Below are 18,453 nucleotides of genomic sequence, written 5' to 3'. Positions count from 1 at the left end.
CGGCCACTGTTAGAGAGAAAACTAGGGTTTTTTTCGAAAATTGTGACCTGTTGTGTGTAATTTCTGTACTGCAATAACTTATTTATAATGTAGGCCGCTAACAGCTTAGGGCCCATTAGTCATAAGTTCAAACCTGACAAGCAAAGCCCGCATGTTCAAAAATTAATATAAAATTCATCGTGACTCTGATTGATAAACCGATTTTACCAATGTTCACAGAAACCATTTCTGCACCTTTTAAAGTCAAGATAAATTTTTCTGAATCCGAATTCAGTGGTTTCCAAAAATGCACATCCCTATGTCATTTTAGGAAATCTTACTCCTCTACTCTTAAATAAGAAGTCCAACTTCTTTGTTCATTAAATTTAACTCTTTAAATTTAACTATCTCAACGGGGATTAAAAATCCATTACTCTGTGTGACCCTCAATGGTTCAGGGATACAGCTAGCCGTGGGCTCACAACTCCTTGTGACTCGGAACAACAATTTCCGACTTGCCCATCGAATCATGGTAAGAGCGCCTAGCAACATCGCCCCATGATTCCCTAGGTATCACTGATAGTGCCTACAAGAACCAATAGATTTTGGTTAGCGTACAGTACGGTCCCTTCATCCATATATCACAATCGAATCAACAACCATTGGTAAATCGAGAGTCGTTCTAGATTCGATAACTATGCAATACATCTTGAAGATCAAATAGTGACATCGCATGTGCTACTAAGAAACCATTTCTTAAAACACATCATGTACTCTGGCCAGAGATTCGTCACACTAATATCTCCTCAGATCGCATAGGATATCCACACTCGCAAGTATGTGGTGAATCCTTGACAACAAAGCATCGACTCCTATATGTGTTATAACTGTACCCAATCCCGACACCTGATGACCCCAATAGAGTCGATAAACGAGTCAAAGCACAGTACTAGCATATAGAGTCTCAATGATGTTTCAAGTAGTAAGGACTAATGGTGTACAACCAAAACCGCGGACTTTATCCACTCGATAAGTGATAACCACTTGGAAAGTCCGGATAGGGTAGTTCCATCATTCATCGTATGAATATCCATTTGCATGCTTTGAACATCTCTATGTTCCTTACCAATGAAACGTGGTACTCTGCATCGCAAATGCTAGTCTCAAACTCGAGCGATCCTTATCCTTATTATCGGACGGCTCAATCGACTAGGAACGATTTAGAATATACAGTGACTATAAGATGTGTTTCATGATAAACATCCCCATGTACTACCACATCTTACATACACTATAGTATATTCAAGGTCTTTATCAAAACAGCAATAGTATATCACAATATAACAATATGAAGAAAGATAAAGTCATTGCCATTAATAAAAGTGTAAATTATATTAAACAAAAGATTGTTTATACAAAGAGTCATCAAAGCCCTTAGCCACAAGTTGGCTCACCGGGCACCCACTCTTTCAATCTCCCACTTGCCCTAAAGCCAACTAGTCATACTACGTAGACCCATTGCTTCGCGATGTTTGTCAAATAATGGTCCTGGCAAGGGCTTAGTAAGTGGATCAGCGATATTGTCTGCAGAGGCCACTCTTTCGACAGTGATGTCTCCTCTTTCCACAATCTCCCGGATGATGTGGTATTTCCTCAGTACGTGTTTGGATCTTTGATGAGACCTTGGTTCCTTTGCCTGAGCAACGGCACCCGTGTTGTTACAGTACACCGCGACTGGACCAACAACTTCAGGAATAACGCACAACTCTTGGACGAAATTCCTAATCCAAACGGCCTCTTTAGCAGCAGCTGATGCTGCAATGTATTCTGCCTCAGTGGTGGAATCTGTTGTGGTGTCCTGCTTGGAACTCTTCCAAGAGACAGCACCGCCATTGAGCATGAACACAAATCCAGAGGTTGACTTCGAGTCATCCACGTCACTTTGGAAGCTAGAGTCGGTATAGCCTTCCAATTTTAGTTCTCTTCCTTCATATACCATGAACATATTCTTAGTCCTTCATAAGTACTTAAGAATGTCCTTCACGGCTTTCCAATGCATTTGACCGGGATTAGCTTGATATCTGCTCGTGACACTCAGAGCAAATGCTACATCCGGTCTGGTAGATATCATCCCATACATGATACTACCTATGGCTGACGCATATGGTACATGTGTCATTTTCTCTATCTCTTCATCAGTCTTGGGACACATAGACTTGGATAGAGAAACTCCATGACACATGGGTAGATGTCCTCTCTTGGACCCATCCATTGAAAACCGTTTCAATATGGTGTCGATGTAGGTTGATTGAGTGAGTCTTATCATTCTTTTAGATCTATCTCTATAGATCTGTATCCCTAGAATATAGGATGCCTCACCCAAATCCTTCATCGAGAATCTACCTAATAACCATATCTTTGTTGACTGCAACATCCCTACATCATTCCCAATGAGTAGGATGTCATCGACATAAAGTACTAAGAATGTCACAGCATCCTTAACTACTTTCTTGTACACGCATGGTTCCTCCGGGTTCTTGATGAAACCAAAATCCTTTATTGTTTCATCAAATTTCTGGTTCCAACTTCTTGATGCTTGTTTTAGACCATAGATCGATCTCTGAAGCTTGCATACCTTATGCTCGCTTCGCATGGATGTGTATCCTTCAGGCTGCGTCATATAGATCTTTTCCTTAATGTTTCCATTAAGAAATGCAGTCTTCACATCCATCTGTCATATCTCATAGTCATACCAAGCAGCTATGGCAATAAGGATTCTTATGGACTTGAACATTGCAACTGGTGAAAAGGTTTCATCATAGTCAACTCCTTATCTTTGAGTATAACCTTTCGCCACCAATCGCGCCTTGTAGGTCAATACCTTACCATCAGGCCCAAGCTTTCTCTTGTAGATCTATTTACACCCTATTGGAACAATTCCATCGGGAGGATCTACTAAAGACCAAACTTGGTTTGTATGCATCGAATCTATTTCCGACTGCATAGCTTCAAGCCATAAATTTGAATCCGCATCAGAAATTGCTTCTTTGAAGTTTCTTGGATCACATCCAACATCGGGTTCATCTTGATCCCCTTCAAGAAGAAGACCATATCGAATAGGAGGTCTAGAAGTCCTCTCGGATCTTCTAAGTATAGGCGTGTCTATCAATGGTTCCTGAGGTGTAGGATCGTTATTTTGTATTTTGGGTTCTTTTCGAATTTCTTCGAGTTCCATCATCTCGCCTTTCTTATCCAATAAGAACTCCTTCTCCAAGAAGGTGGCATTCCTTGAAAAAAACACCTTTGTTTCAGCAGGATGATAGAAATAATATCCGATTGAATTCTTCGGATACCCTACAAAATAACATAAGGTGGATCGACTATCCAACTTATCTCCCACTGTCTGCTTCACGTAAGCAGGACATCCCCTAATCCTTAAGTACGAATACTTAGGAGCTTTGCCATTCCATAACTCGTATGGTGTTTTATCCACTGCTTTAGTGTGGACGTTGTTCAACAACAATACCGCCGTTTCAAGCGCATAGCCCCAAAACGAAGGTGGAAGCTCAGTGAAGCTCATCATGGATCGAACCATGTCCAACAAAGTTCGATTACGACGCTCCGATACACCATTCAGCTGTGGTGTCATAGGAGGAGTCCACTGAGAGAGAATCCCATTCTCTTTCAGATAGTCCAAAAACTCGGTACTTAAGTATTCTCCACCTCGATCCGATCGAAGTGCTTTAATACTTTTACCTAGCTTGTTTTCTACTTCAGCCTTGAATTCTTTGAACTTTTCAAATTCTTCAGACTTATATTTCATTAAATATAAATACCCATAACTTGAATAATCATCAGTAAAGGTAATGAAGTAGGTGTGTCCATATTGAGTACCAATTCTAAATGGACCACAAACGTCTGTATTGATCAAATCCAACAGATTTTGACTACGCTCAGGTTTTCCCTTAAAAGGAGATTTAGTCATTTTTCCTTTCAGGCAGGATTCACAAGTAGGTAGAGAGTTAATATCAGACATATCAAACATGCCCTCTCCCACTAGCTTGTTCATCCTCCTTGAGAAAATATGACCTAGCCTAGCATGCCAAAGGTTTGCCGGGTTTTGACTATCGATTTTTCTTTTGTTTGTTGTTGCCGGTTTATCAACATAATTTATTGGAACGTCTTTCAATTTTAAGTTATATAGATCGTTTTCAAGTTGTCCATTTCCAATCAAACATTCATTCTTGTAAATATTGCAAATCCCATTCACAAAATTGCAAGAAAAACCATCTCTATCAAGCATAGAAACAGAAATAATGTTTTTAATCAAATCTTGAACAAATAAAACATCTCTCAAAAGTAACTTAAAATCGTTCTGCAAAATTAAATAAACATCTCCCACAGCTTTAGCTTCAACTCTGGAACCATTTCCGAGCCTCAACTGGGTCTCACCCATTCTAAGCTTGCGACTTCTTGTCATCACCTGCAAATCATTGCAAATGTGAGATCCACATCCGGTATCCAATACCCAAGAAGTAGTATTAAGTGAAACATTTATTTCAATATAGAACATACCCTTCGCAGTTCGCAACTGCTCTAGATATTCCTTGCAGTTACGCTTCCAATGACCGGGCTTCTTGCAGTAATGGCAAACATCCTTGGACTTTTCCATGTTTGAAGCCTTTGTCTTGTACTTATTCTCGGGTTCGATTTTCTTGGGTGGGGCAGAACGTTTCTTACCCTTTGTACTTGGCCCCTTCTTAGCAGAAGAAGAGGAGCCCACCAAGAAAGCCGGTTTATCCTTCTTTAATGTGGATTCATATGTTACAAGCATATTGACCATCTCTTCAAGGGATGCCTCTATCTTGTTCATATTAAAATTCACCACAAATCCTTCAAACGAAGAAGGAAGAGATAGAAGTAGTAAGTCCACGTTGAGTTCATGCTCCAACACCAAATCAAGCGTTACCAACTTCTGTATGAGCCAAATCACTCGTACCCCATGATCACGGACCGAAGTCCCTTCACGCATGCGACATGTCATTAGCTCTTTTACAGTAGCGAATCTTTCAGCTCTCGATTGAGCCCCAAAAAGTTCCTTGAGTTGTACATGAATGTCAACAGCATTCACGGTATCCTCAAATCGCCTCTGGAGTTCATCAAACATCGAGGCTTGCATATAGCATTTGACCTTGATATCATGGTCCCACCATGTATCAAGTTTGGCTAACTCTTCCGAACTTACATCAGCTGGTGCTTCCTTCGGAGGAGATTTTTCTAACACGTAGAGCATCTTCTCCGAAGTCAAGACAATCTTCAACTTACGGAACCATTCCGTATAGTTTGCGTCAGTCAATTTATTTTGTTCGAGGATCGAGAAAAGTGGATTACGCGAATTCATCTTAATGAAATACTGAAAAGAAACAGACAAATATCAGTGATTGTTTAATTAATTTACTAAGACATAAAATAGGCAAAATTTATTTTATGAATCTCACTCCCACTATTTTAACGATTTCACTACCCTCTAGTGAAAACGGGAAACTGTTTTCCTTAGTGAGAACATGGAGTCCAATTGACAAACTATGGTCCCGAATAATATCAGCCAACCATAATTTTCAAAAGGTAGAGCCCAATTGCTTCCAAAGCAACCTCCACGTTTTTACCTCATGTCCAATAAGGGCCCAATAATATGACGCCGTTTATTGTAACATGTCAAGATGACCCATCAATATTAAGTTGTGATGGACGGTCGCCATGTGGATCCCCCAATAATATGAGCCGATCCCATGGGAGTTCCACCCAACTTACAACATGTGTCGATCCAATGTACAGCTTTCCGACGAACGGGCCCCCCCAATAATATGAGCCGGACCATATCCGCGGGTAGCATCTCATACATTGATCGTTGATGGAAGGTATGAACATTTAAACAATTTTAAATTTTCTTTATTTATCTTGATATCAATTTTAAATCATATTTAAAATGAGGGATTTTAATTTTGAAAATTTGTCTCATCATTTTAAAATTTTGTATGCTTGTCGGATTCACACAATTTTGTCTAAAACATGCATACAACTATAATATCATATATTATATAGGATGATCGATTCCATTTCTAATCGACCCGTGGTTGCCAATCACGAGTCTTAGTCCAATCCTAGGTAATATGCAGTATGCAATGCAATCCTATTACATTGAGCTTCCAATTTACATTTCTTCTGTCTTTATTGTCTGTTGGGCCCACCTCCATCTTCAAATCTTCATCTCCCACTAAGTCTAATGTATTTATAATAAATAACCATGACAAGTAGGGGATACATTTCAAGGGGTGGGAACGGGCCATAAACCAGGCCCACTTTTATTACATATGACAATTCATATTGGGCCATAAACCAGGCCCATTAATAAATCCAACAATAAAAACAAATGTAAATTCCTAACATACACCTACAAAATTGGTCATGGCAATCGATCATCCTTATCCAATAACATTTAATTCAAAATTAATTTATTGGATAACATGCAATGGCAATTTAAATTAAAAGGATAAAATCATATTCCATATATAAAATCTTATTTTACATACAAAATCATATTTTATCTTTTTATCAAATAAAATCATATTTTACATATAAAATCCAATTTTATACATAAAATCATATTTTACTCAATATTTCTATAAGATCATATCTTATCATCAATTGTACCAAAAATAATTAATTTCATAAAATCTGATTTAACGGATAAAATATATAAATTTTCCAAAAATTCAAATTTATCCAAAAATCAATTTTAAAATTTTCGGACTCGAACAATTCGATCCGATGTCTCGTGGACCAATCAAAAACAATTTTCGATCGGACCAAAAATAGAATTTTAACATATTAAAATTTAATTTTAAAAATTAAAAATTAATTTTTCCGCGGGCCGTCCGGGACGCTCCCGGGCAGCCCGCGCCCCAAAGGGGCTCGGGCCGGGCAGCCCGGCTGCCCCTAGGGCAGCGACAATCGCTGCCCTGGGCAGCGATCATGTCGCTGCGCCGCCCTGCGCAGCGCCGTGCGCTGCCCCCCGGGCAGCGATGCAATCGCTGCCCGTGTTTTTGCCCGAAAAATTTTTAATTTAAAAAATTTATTTTGTTTCAAAAAACCGAGGCTAAAAAATTTTGTACAATCGATTAATTTAATCGCTTGATCTGAGCAACCTGGCTCTGATACCACTGTTGGAGAACTGCGATCAGATCAATCAGAATTGATACCCGGTGCAGCGGAAGTTTAAAAATTTTATATGGAACGTTTTCATATCATGGGTATCAAAACATTACGATTAAATTGTGTGTGTAAAAATTAAATAACAATTATAAATTTTTACCTCCAATCTCGAATCGAGATTATGGACACCAACAGATTACTCTGCTCTTGGTGTATATCCCTGGAACTGATGGACGAACTGTTCTTCAATCAGGTCCACGAACAGAGATTTAATCCCTCTGATAGATTGCACTAGAAAATCTATCAGAAGTTTCTACGAAGAGAATTAACGAATTTGATCCGTTAAACCAGACTGTAATTCAAAATTCACAGACTGGATTTTTTTCCTGAGCAGAGGGGAGGGGGGCGGCCACTGTTAGAGAGAAAACTAGGGTTTTTTTCGAAAATTGTGACCTGTTGTGGGTAATTTCTGTACTGCAATAACTTATTTATAATGTAGGCCGCTAACAGCTTAGGGCCCATTAGTCATAAGTTCAAGCCTGACAAGCAAAGCCCGCATGTTCAAAAATTAATATAAAATTCATCGTGACTCTGATTGATAAACCGATTTTACCAATGTTCACAGAAACCATTTCTGCACCTTTTAAAGTCAAGATAAATTTTTCTGAATCCGAAGTGGTTTCCAAAAATGCCCATCCCTATGTCATTTTAGGAAATCTTACTTCTCTACTCTTAAATAAGAAGTCCAACTTCTTTGTTCATTAAATTTAACTCTTTAAATTTAACTATCTCAACGGGGATTAAAAATCCATTACTCTGTGTGACCCTCAATGGTTCAGGGATACAGCTAGCCGTGGGCTCACAACTCCTTGTGACTCGGAACAACAATTTCCGACTTGCCCATCGAATCATGGTAAGAGCGCCTAGCAACATCGCCCCATGATTCCCTAGGTATCACTGATAGTGCCTAAAAGAACCAATAGATTTTGGTTAGCGTACAGTACGGTTCCTTCATCCATATATCCCGATCGAATCAACAACCATTGGTAAATCGAGAGTCGTTCTAGATTCGATAACTATGCAATACATCTTGAAGATCAAATAGTGACATCGCATGTGCTACTAAGAAACCATTTCTTAAAACACATCATGTACTCTGGCCAGAGATTCGTCACACTAATATCTCCTCAGATCTCATAGGATATCCACACTCGCAAGTATGTGGTGAATCCTTGACAACAAAGCATCGACTCCTATATGTGTTGTAACTGTACCCAATCCCGACACCTGATGACCCCAATAGAGTCGGTAAATGAGTCAAAGCACAGTACTAGCATATAGAGTCTCAATGATGTTTCAAGTAGTAAGAACTAATGGTGTACAACCAAAACCGTGGACTTTATCCACTCGATAAGTGATAACCACTTGGAAAGTCCGGATAGGGTAGTTCGATCATTCATCGTATGAATATCCATTTGCATGCTTCGAACATCTCTATGTTCCTTACCAATGAAACGTGGTACTCTGCATCGCAAATGCTAGTCTCAAACTCGAGCGATCCTTATCCTTATTATCGGACGGCTCAATCGACTAGGAACGATTTAGAATATACAGTGACTATAAGATGTGTTTCATGATAGACATCCCCATGTACTACCACATCTTACATACACTATAGTATATTCAAGGTCTTTATCAAAACAGCAATAGTATATCACAATATAACAATATGAAGAAAGATAAAGTCATTGCCATTAATAAAAGTGTAAATTATATTAAACAAAAGATTGTTTATACAAAGAGTCATCAAAGCCCTTAGCCACAAGTTGGCTCACCGGGCACCCACTCTTTCACGCTTGGTGTTAGCATAGCTGGCCTGACGATCCTGTGCAGTCTTATTCCATTTCTTGATCTGATCAACAATGTCTACCGCCTGCTGGATAAACTCCGGTCCCTCAGCCTGTCTCTCCCCCACTTCTTCCCAGAAGAGTGGAGTACGACAACATCGCCCGTACAACGCCTCAAAAGGTGTCATCCCAATACTAGTATGATAGCTGTTGTTGTACGCGAACTCGATCAATGGCAAATGATCCTGCCAGGCTGAACCAAAATCCATGACGCACGCTCTAAGCATATCCTCCAAAGTACGGATAGTGCGCTCTGACTGACCATCAGTCTCCGGATGATAGGCAGTACTCAAACTGATAGTAGTACCCATCGCACGCTGAACACTCCCCCAGAATCTAGAAGTAAACCTGGGGTCACGATCGCTGACAATGCTCACAGGCACTCCATGAAGTCGAACGATCTCCTGAATGTACAACCGAGCCATACGATCCACATTGTACTCCCGGCTATAGGCAATGAAATGCGCTAACTTGGTGAGTCGGTCCACTACAACCCAAATAGCATCACAGTTCCTCGGGGATACCGGCAAATGGGTCACAAAGTCCATTGTGATAAACTCCCATTTCCATTCAGGAATAGGCAGACTGTGAAGCAATCCTCCAGGTTGTCGGTGCTCTGCCTTGACCTGTTGACACACCAAACATCTCGAAACAAACTGATAAACACTGCGTTTCATTCCTTTCCACCAGAAACGAGTACGTAGATCCTTGTACATCTTGTTGCTCCCAGGATGAATACTCAACTTAGTGCGATGCGCCTGAGACAAAATCTCCTCTCGCAACTCTACATCCTGCGGAATCACAAGTCTACCAGACAAACACAGAAAACCATCTGACTGATAATGAAATCCAGATGAGCTACCCTCGTTAGCTAGACGGGCTAAACGCTGGGTCTTCAAATCAGACATCTGAGCATCTCGAATCCGCGAATACAAAGCTGGCTCAGATAATATCGCAAACATCTGGATACTCTGCATACCTTTCTTATGCTTGAAGGTATAACCCGAAGTACAACAGTCATTGATCGCACTAGGCATCGAACAATTCTGAAGTGCGGATAGTCGCATCTTGCGACTCAATGCATCAGCGGTGAGATTAGCAGCTCTCGGATGGTACTTAATCTCGCAATCATAGTCCTTAAGCAAGTCCATCCAACGTCTCTGCCTCATGTTCAACTCCGCCTGAGTGAACAAATACTTGAGACTCTTATGGTCGGTGAAGATCTCAAATTTCTCGCCAAACAGATAATGACGCCAGATCTTCAAAGCGAACACAATGGCTGCTAACTCCAAATCATGGACTGGGTAGTTGTCCTCGTGAAGCTTCAGCTGTCTAGAAGCGTATACGATCACATGCCCATTCTGAGTCAGGTCACAACCTAACCCTTGAAGAGAAGCATCACTGTACACAACATACCCTCCAGATCCTGACGGTAATGCCAACATCGGCGCAGAAGTCAACCGCCGTCGAAGCTCACAGAAGTTCTCCTCGCACTCGGAGGACCACTCGAAATCCACACCCTTGCGGGTAAGCTGCGTCAAAGGTCGAGCTAGCTGAGAGAAATTCAAAATGAAGCGACGATAATATCCTGCTAGACCCAGAAAACTACGGATCTCAGCAACCGTCATCGGACGCGACCAATTAAGCACCGCCTATATCTTGCTTGGATCAACAGAAATACCCTCCTTGGATATGATATGGCCAAGAAAGACCACTCGATCCATCCAGAACTCACACTTGCTCAGCTTGGCGTACAACTGCTCATCTCGAAGAGTCTGCAGTACCAACCGCAAGTGAGAAACATACTCTTCTATATTACGCGAATACACCAGAATGTCGTCAATGAAAACCACGACAAACTTGTCCAAATACTCCCTGAAGACACGGTTCATCAGATCCATGAAATATAGCCGGCACATTAGTCAAACCAAATGGCATCACTAGAAACTCGTAATGCCCATAGCGAGTACGAAATGCAGTCTTGGCTACGTCCTGATCACGGACTCTCAACTAATGATACCCAGATCTTAAGTCAATCTTGGAGTAAACTTAAGTGCCCTGCAGCTGATCAAACAAGTCATCAATACGAGGCAAAGGATACTTGTTCTTCACAGTGACTCGATTCAGCTGCCGATAGTCAATGCACAACCGCATAGACCCATCCTTCTTCTTTACAAAAAGAACAGGAGCTCCCCAAGGAGATACACTAGGACGAATGTATCCCTTGTCCAAAAGATCCTGGAGCTGATTCTTCAATTCACGCATCTCTGACGGAGCCAAACGATACGGTGCTCGAGAAATAGGAGAAGTACCCGGCATCAACTCTATGCCAAACTCGACTTCCCTAACAGGAGGAAAACCCGGAATCTCATCAGGAAATACATCTGGGAATTCATCCACAACAGGAATACTCTCTATCCCAATGCTCTCAGCGGACAAATCAACTGCATAGATAAGGTAGCCTTTCCCGCCAGACTCTAGAGCTCGACAGGCTCTCAAAGCTGATACCAAAGGCATCGGGGGTCGCGCTCTCTCTCCATAGAAAAACCAGCTCTCACTTCCTTCCGGTTGAAAGCGTACTAATCTCTGATAGCAGTCCACTGAAGCTCGATAGGTAGTCAACATATCTATTCCCAGAATGCAATCAAAGTCATCCATCGCCAGGACCATGAGATTCGCAATCAAAATGTTACCCTCGAACTCTAAAGAGCAACCCATCACTAGACGCTTAGCCAAAGCAGATTGGCCCGTCGGAGTAGAAACAGACATCACTACATCTAGTGCAACGCATGGTAACTTATGTCTCTTAACAAAACGTGCAGAAATGAAGGAATGAGATGCAACAGTGTCAATAAGTACAAGAGCAGGTATACCATAAAGCAAAAATGTACCTGCGATGACTTTCTCATTCTCCTCCAATGCCTGATCATGCCTCAAGGAAAACACCTGGCCAGAAGCTCGTGGCCTCAAATGAGAACTCCCAGCAGGCTGTCCCTGCGACCTCTGCTGAACAGTGGCCTGAGAACCAGATCCTGAACCAGAACCAGAACCAGAACCGCCTACCCCAGATAGTGGACAATCCCTCCGGATATGACCAATCTCTCCACAACGGAAACAAGATCCAGAAGCTCTACGGCACTTGTCGGATGGATGGTTCTTCCCACAGTGATCACACTTGTCCTTCTTTCCGAAACGGACAACACCAGCAGAGCCAGAGGAAGAAGAAGTAGATCCAGACTTCTTGAAAGATTGGGCACGGGGACCCAAAGAACTAGCAGGTCTCGACTGAGAGAAAGACCTATTCCGTCGAATAGGGTGTCCAGAAACACAGAGTACGAGACGTGAGCATAAAACGCTCAGTACGAGAGTATGAATATACATGCATGCAAAGTTAACTCCCTATAAACTCGAGGTCAAGGATCAGATAACAGAGACAGACCGGGCCCTGGTATGTAGCACGTTGTGTCGTCGCTTCAGGAGGTGGCTCCCATACCATAATACCAGTGGATATGCCGGACCCAAACCGATGGAAGTCCAACCACTAACAGGATAGGGAAAAACCCTACTAACAGACATCTCGAAAGAGATAGCTCAGTATGCAAATGAATGCAGCATAAATCAATGACATATAAACCATGCAGTCACATAATACATGCATACTCAGTCAGGATATCTCGAACAGTACTTTCGTACCTCAAATACTAGGCAAGTGCTATCAGCCCTAGGTCCACGCCTATAATCTGCGCTACACTGCCAAATGATACTACTATCATTATAGCGCTCTAAAAGCCTTAACTAAGCTAAAGCATACTCCTAAATATTTTTAGGAAGCAAAAACTATACCTTCGTCCGTCTTTAGCCCTTTGCTGTCGAGTGCCTCAAAACTAGGCCACAGCTCCGCTACGACGCCTGGATCGCTATGCCACTTCCGGATTCCCGATGGGACGCCTAGAATTCCCTAGATCTGAGTTAGAAGGCTAAGGTATCGAGAGAGAATAGGTGATTGGTGCGTCTGAATCTGAATCTCGGCCCTCCTATTTATAGTCGGAGTTCGGATCGTCCGAACTGGACTTCGGAGCGTCCGAACAAGATCGGACCGTCCGATATTGACTTCGGGTCGTCCGAACCCAATAATACGTCATTGCTTACGTTAGCACAATGACGCCATCCATGACGACTGTCAGCAACACGTTTGGAGCGTCCGAACCACTCTTCGGATCGTCCGAACCCTGACTTCGGATCGTCCGAACCTTGACTTCGGAGCCTCCGAACTCGATGACCCTCAAACCATTTTCAAGTGTTCTGAATCCAATTCCGGACTCCATTAACCCATTAAGAGTTCCCTTAATCACATTTACTTTTAATTAGTAGGATTAATGAATTGATTAATACCTTAATCACTGATTTCGGGTACGGGCTACTATATTGCGTGTTCATGTATATTTAGTACTCGTTATCTCCTCCATATTCTTGCTGAGTCTTTTAGACTCACTACACTTATTGTTTTCAGGTGAGGTGTATTTCATTGAGATCGAGGGGCAAGACTATCGAGTGGACTGCGATGCGGGCACGGCACATCCCTCCGACCTATGCTCATATTCCGCATAGTTACTCGAATTTTTATGTTAAGAAGAATTTATTTTGCTTATTTGACAAATGCATATGTAATGTTTTGATAGAATTGTTTTTGGGCATGTAAACATTAGATTTCTAATCTTGTGGATATTTGATATGCCAAACCTCTTTCTTGGGTCTCGTTCTTGTCTCTGTCTAGTTACTTGTGTCGTCAGTCGTCTATTTCATTCATTTTATTTTTGTTGTTGTCTGAGACAGGTTGGTTGTAATATAAACAGAGAGGTCATGACGAAATTTTTAATAAAATTTTTAATATTTTGATTTTTTTGAAAATCCGTATTTTATTTAGTTTAATTTAAAGTAGAAGTGGGGTCGTTTTAATAAGTATCCTTTTTCGCGGATTGATGATCTGTTCGATCAAATACAGGGTACTTTTATTTACTCTAAGATAGATCTGAGGTCTGGATACCACCAGATGCGGGTACGAGATTCAGATATTTCGACGACTGCTTTTAGGACCAGATACGGGCATTATGAATTTCTGGTGATGCCATTCGGTTTGACGAATTCATCGACAGTCTTTATGAATTTGATGAATCAGGTATTTCGAGAATATTTGGATATTTTTATCATCGTCTTCATTGATGATATTCTTGTCTATTTTCATGACAAGAATGAGCATGCACGACATCTGAGGATTGTATTGCAGACGTTACGAGAGAAGCAGCTGTATGCAAAATTGAGCAAGTGTGAATTTTGGCTTGATCGGGTAGTGTTTCTCGATCATGTGATTTCTAGTGAGGGAATATTTGTTGATCCTAGTAAGATAGAGGCAGTGCTGAACTGGTCTCGTCCGACAACGGTTGCTGAGATTCGATGTTTCTTGGGTCTAGCTGGATATTACTGTCCGTTCATCGAGAATTTTGCACAGTTGGTCAGGTCTTTGACTCAGCTTACACAAAAAGATGTTGCCTTCATATGGTCCTCGGATTGTGAGGAGTCATTTCACAAGCTGCGTAGACGTCTTACTATTGCACCCGTGCTAGCTCTACCTTCTGGATCAGGAGGTTATGTTGTTTACACTAATGCCTCTGGTCAGGGGCTAGGATGTGTTTTGACACAGCATGGACATGTTATTTCCTATGCTTCTCGATAGTTGAAGACGCATGAGAATAATTATCCAGTACATGATCTCGAGTTAGCCGCCATTGTATTTGCACTCAATATCTGGAGGCATTATCTTTATGGCAAGAAATTTGAGATATTTACGGATCACAAGAGTTTGAAGTATTTATTCACTCAAGCGGAGTTGAATATGCAATAGAGACACTGGATGGATTTACTGAAATATTATGACTGCGAAATCAAGTATCATCCCGGTAATCTTACTGCTGATGCCTTGAGTCGGCAGGTGAAACTTTCTGCACTTCAGACTAGTGAAATATCTTATATGATTCAAGAGTGATGTTCACTGAGTTTTACGCTCAAGCACAAAAAAGGAAGAAATGGGATTCGTTTGTATACTATTTTATCTGAGCCGACTTTGTATTCTCGGATTAGAGACGCTCAGATATCTGATGTTAAAACTCGGTGTTTGGAACGTCTAGCCAATGGAGTTAATACATCTGGATTCCATTATCAGGCAGATGGTTTATTGTGCTTATCGAATCGAGTGGTTGTACCTGATGTTGCGGAGCTCAGGAATGATATACTTTCTCAAGCTCACAGGAGTCGATTGTCAGTTCATCCTGGAAGCATGAAAATGTATAAGGACTTGCGAACTAGATTTTGGTGGAAGGGGATGAAACGAAGTGTATATCAATTTTTTTCTCGATGTTTGGTTTGTCAACAGGTCAAGGCTGAACACCGACGACCAGGTGGATTACTGCAGAATCTTGAGATTCCCGAATGGAAGTGGGAGCACGTGACTATGGATTTTGTCACCCACTTACCTATGACTTCACGTCAGTGTGATGCTATTTGGGTCATTGTTAACCGTTTGACGAAATCAGCACACTTTATTCCTTACAACCGGGAGTATTCTTATGATCGCATGGCACGCTTGTACATCCAGGAGATAGTGCGATTTCTTGGGATTCCAGTGAGCATAGTCAATGATAGAGACCCGCGATTTACCTCACGTTTCTGGGGTAGTTTTCAGCAGGCGTTGGGTACCACTCTGAGTTTAAGTACTGCATATCATCCGGAGACTGATGGGCAGTCAAATCGCACGATTCGTACGTTGGAGGATATGTTACGTTCTTCTGTCATGGATTTTGGTTTGTCTTGGCAGGAACAGTTACCTTTGATCGAATTTTCCTACAATAACAGTTATCATCGTAGTATTGATATGGCACCTTTTGAGGTATTGTATGGTCGACGATGTCGTACTCCATTACTTTGGGATGAGATAGGAGAACGGCAAGTCGAGGGTCCTGAGTTGGTGCAGCAGATTGTAGACAAGGTAGATTTGATCAAGCGGAGGATCAAAGCTGCTCAAGATCGACAAGCCAGTTATGCTAATATTCACCGCAGGCCACTTCATTTCGAGCCTGGTGAATATGTGTTCTTGCGAGTATCACCTTTCAGGAAGGTGATGAGATTCGGTGTGAAAGGCAAGTTATCACCTTGTTTCATTGGGTCTTTCCAGATACTGGAAAAGATCGGAGATATTGCATATCATTTGGCATTACCGCAATATCTTTCCAGTATACATGATATTTTTCATGTGTCGTTACTTTGAAAGTACATAACTGATGAATCTCATGTTATTTAGCCTACTTATGTTCAGCTAGAGCCAGATTTGTCTTATGTCAAACGACCACTCCGTATCCCAGACAGGAAGGAGAAAGTTCTTCGGAACAAGACTATACCACTTGTGATGGTACAGTGGCAGCGCCGAGGCATTGAAGAAGCAACTTGGGAAACCGAGAGCCGTATGCGAGTAGAATATCCTGAGTTGTTTGCTTTGTACTTTTGATTACCATGTAAAGATGTAATTACAGTTGTTTTAATAAAACATGGTTTGATGTTTCATATTGTTATCTTGATTTGTCTTTAGATTTTATTTCGCGGACGAAATATCTAAAGGTGGGAAGAATGTAGTAACCCAGATTCTATTTTAAGATAATAATATGTCAAACATGATTAATGGTTAGTAATTAACCAATTCGAGGGTTTAATTGGACTTCAGAATCAAGAATTGGCTTCCTGAGTTTTGGCCTGTTCGGACGGTCCGAAGAGGACTTCGGACGATCCGAACTCAGCAACCCGGAGGATCCGAAGAAGGGCTTGTTGACTTCGGAGTTAAGGCACGTTCGGACGGTCCGAACCAGGATCGGACGGCCCGAACTCCTTTGTGCCAAGCAGGCAGGATTACTCAGCCATGTATTTTGATAAGTGTCAGATTTAGGACACTTCGGACGGCCCAAAGTGGCGATCGGATGGTCCGAACTCGACGTGTCTCGCATTCAGGCAGCGAGCTGGATCGGACGATCCGAACTTGAGTTTGGAGGCTCCGAACTTGACCGGAAATTTTCCTATAAATAGGGCTCATTCGATTTCATTTTGAATTACGATTTCCGAGTTTCCTTCTTCAGTTATATAAGTGTGAGATATACACTTGATAGCCCTATCGGTTATAATATAGGTTTTGGAATAACCAAGGCGTGGTTATAGTCATCCGGGACTAGCGATTCCAAAGGGCTTGCTACGGACGAAGGTATGGTCCGGGAATCTATTTAAGTTTTGGGAGTACTTATTAGCTTAGTTAATGATTATATAACTTGTGTAGTGATACGGTGAACTTTTGAATATAGACTTGGAACCTAGGATCCTACTAAGACTTGAACTACACATTGACTGAGATTGCCAGCGAGTATACATGTTTATATTTTGCATTTATTTGGGATTATTATGTGGCATGATGTATGTTTTATCGCTTTCTATATTCATATATCATGTGCATATAAACGTTGAGCCTATACCTTGTTATACATGATTATAGAGCCGCTCAGCTCTATACTCGACAGTCTGTCATTGAGAGTACCGCGAAGGCGGGGACATGCATGTCTGACTACTCTGGTTTACTAAACGAGTGTGGTTGCACCCAGAGGTTGATCCATGCGGTGGTAGCACTCATGTGGCGCCGGTACTGAGCATGACTTTTCAGATGACCCTTTACCATTCACCATGTTGCATGCATCATATACATACATATACTCATGTTTATGTACTGGGCGTTAGCGCTCACGTCCTAGTTGTTATCTTGAAAACCCTAATCCATGGGGCAGGTCGCAGGATGGACGGAGCTGGTAGTTCGAGGCAAGACTAGGGAGCAGGAATTTTGATAAGCTATACAGCAGGATTCGATATAGCTGTATAATGTTTATTTTTAAGCTTTTTGATATGGTTGTATCACTACAGTATTAAGCCTGAATTTTTTTTACTAAGCTGATATGTAAATTATGGATTATGTTTTCGCACGTTTTACTCTGTTAAGCATTCTTGCTTTATTAAGTTTAATGCCTGCTATTAGTTGCCAGTTAGTAGGTGATTCATTGCAGGGTCACTACATATCTGCTCAGAACAATCACTTGTCAAGGAAAATTCCTCCCAAGACTAATTTTGACATCAGAAATCCAAAACCTGCATCTCTGACGAAAGCCAGACGATAACTAACTCTCAATACCACACCTTGTATCTATACAAGGTCATACCCCGCTGCGACTATTGCCAAATCCCTAGACTGAGTAGCCTCCCTTGTACAGCGGCTCCTGAA

This window comes from Henckelia pumila, chromosome 4 (genome assembly GCF_033568475.1).
Source record: "Henckelia pumila isolate YLH828 chromosome 4, ASM3356847v2, whole genome shotgun sequence".
In the NCBI taxonomy this organism is placed as follows: Eukaryota; Viridiplantae; Streptophyta; class Magnoliopsida; order Lamiales; family Gesneriaceae; genus Henckelia; species Henckelia pumila.
Note: the sequence above shows the minus strand (reverse complement) of the source record.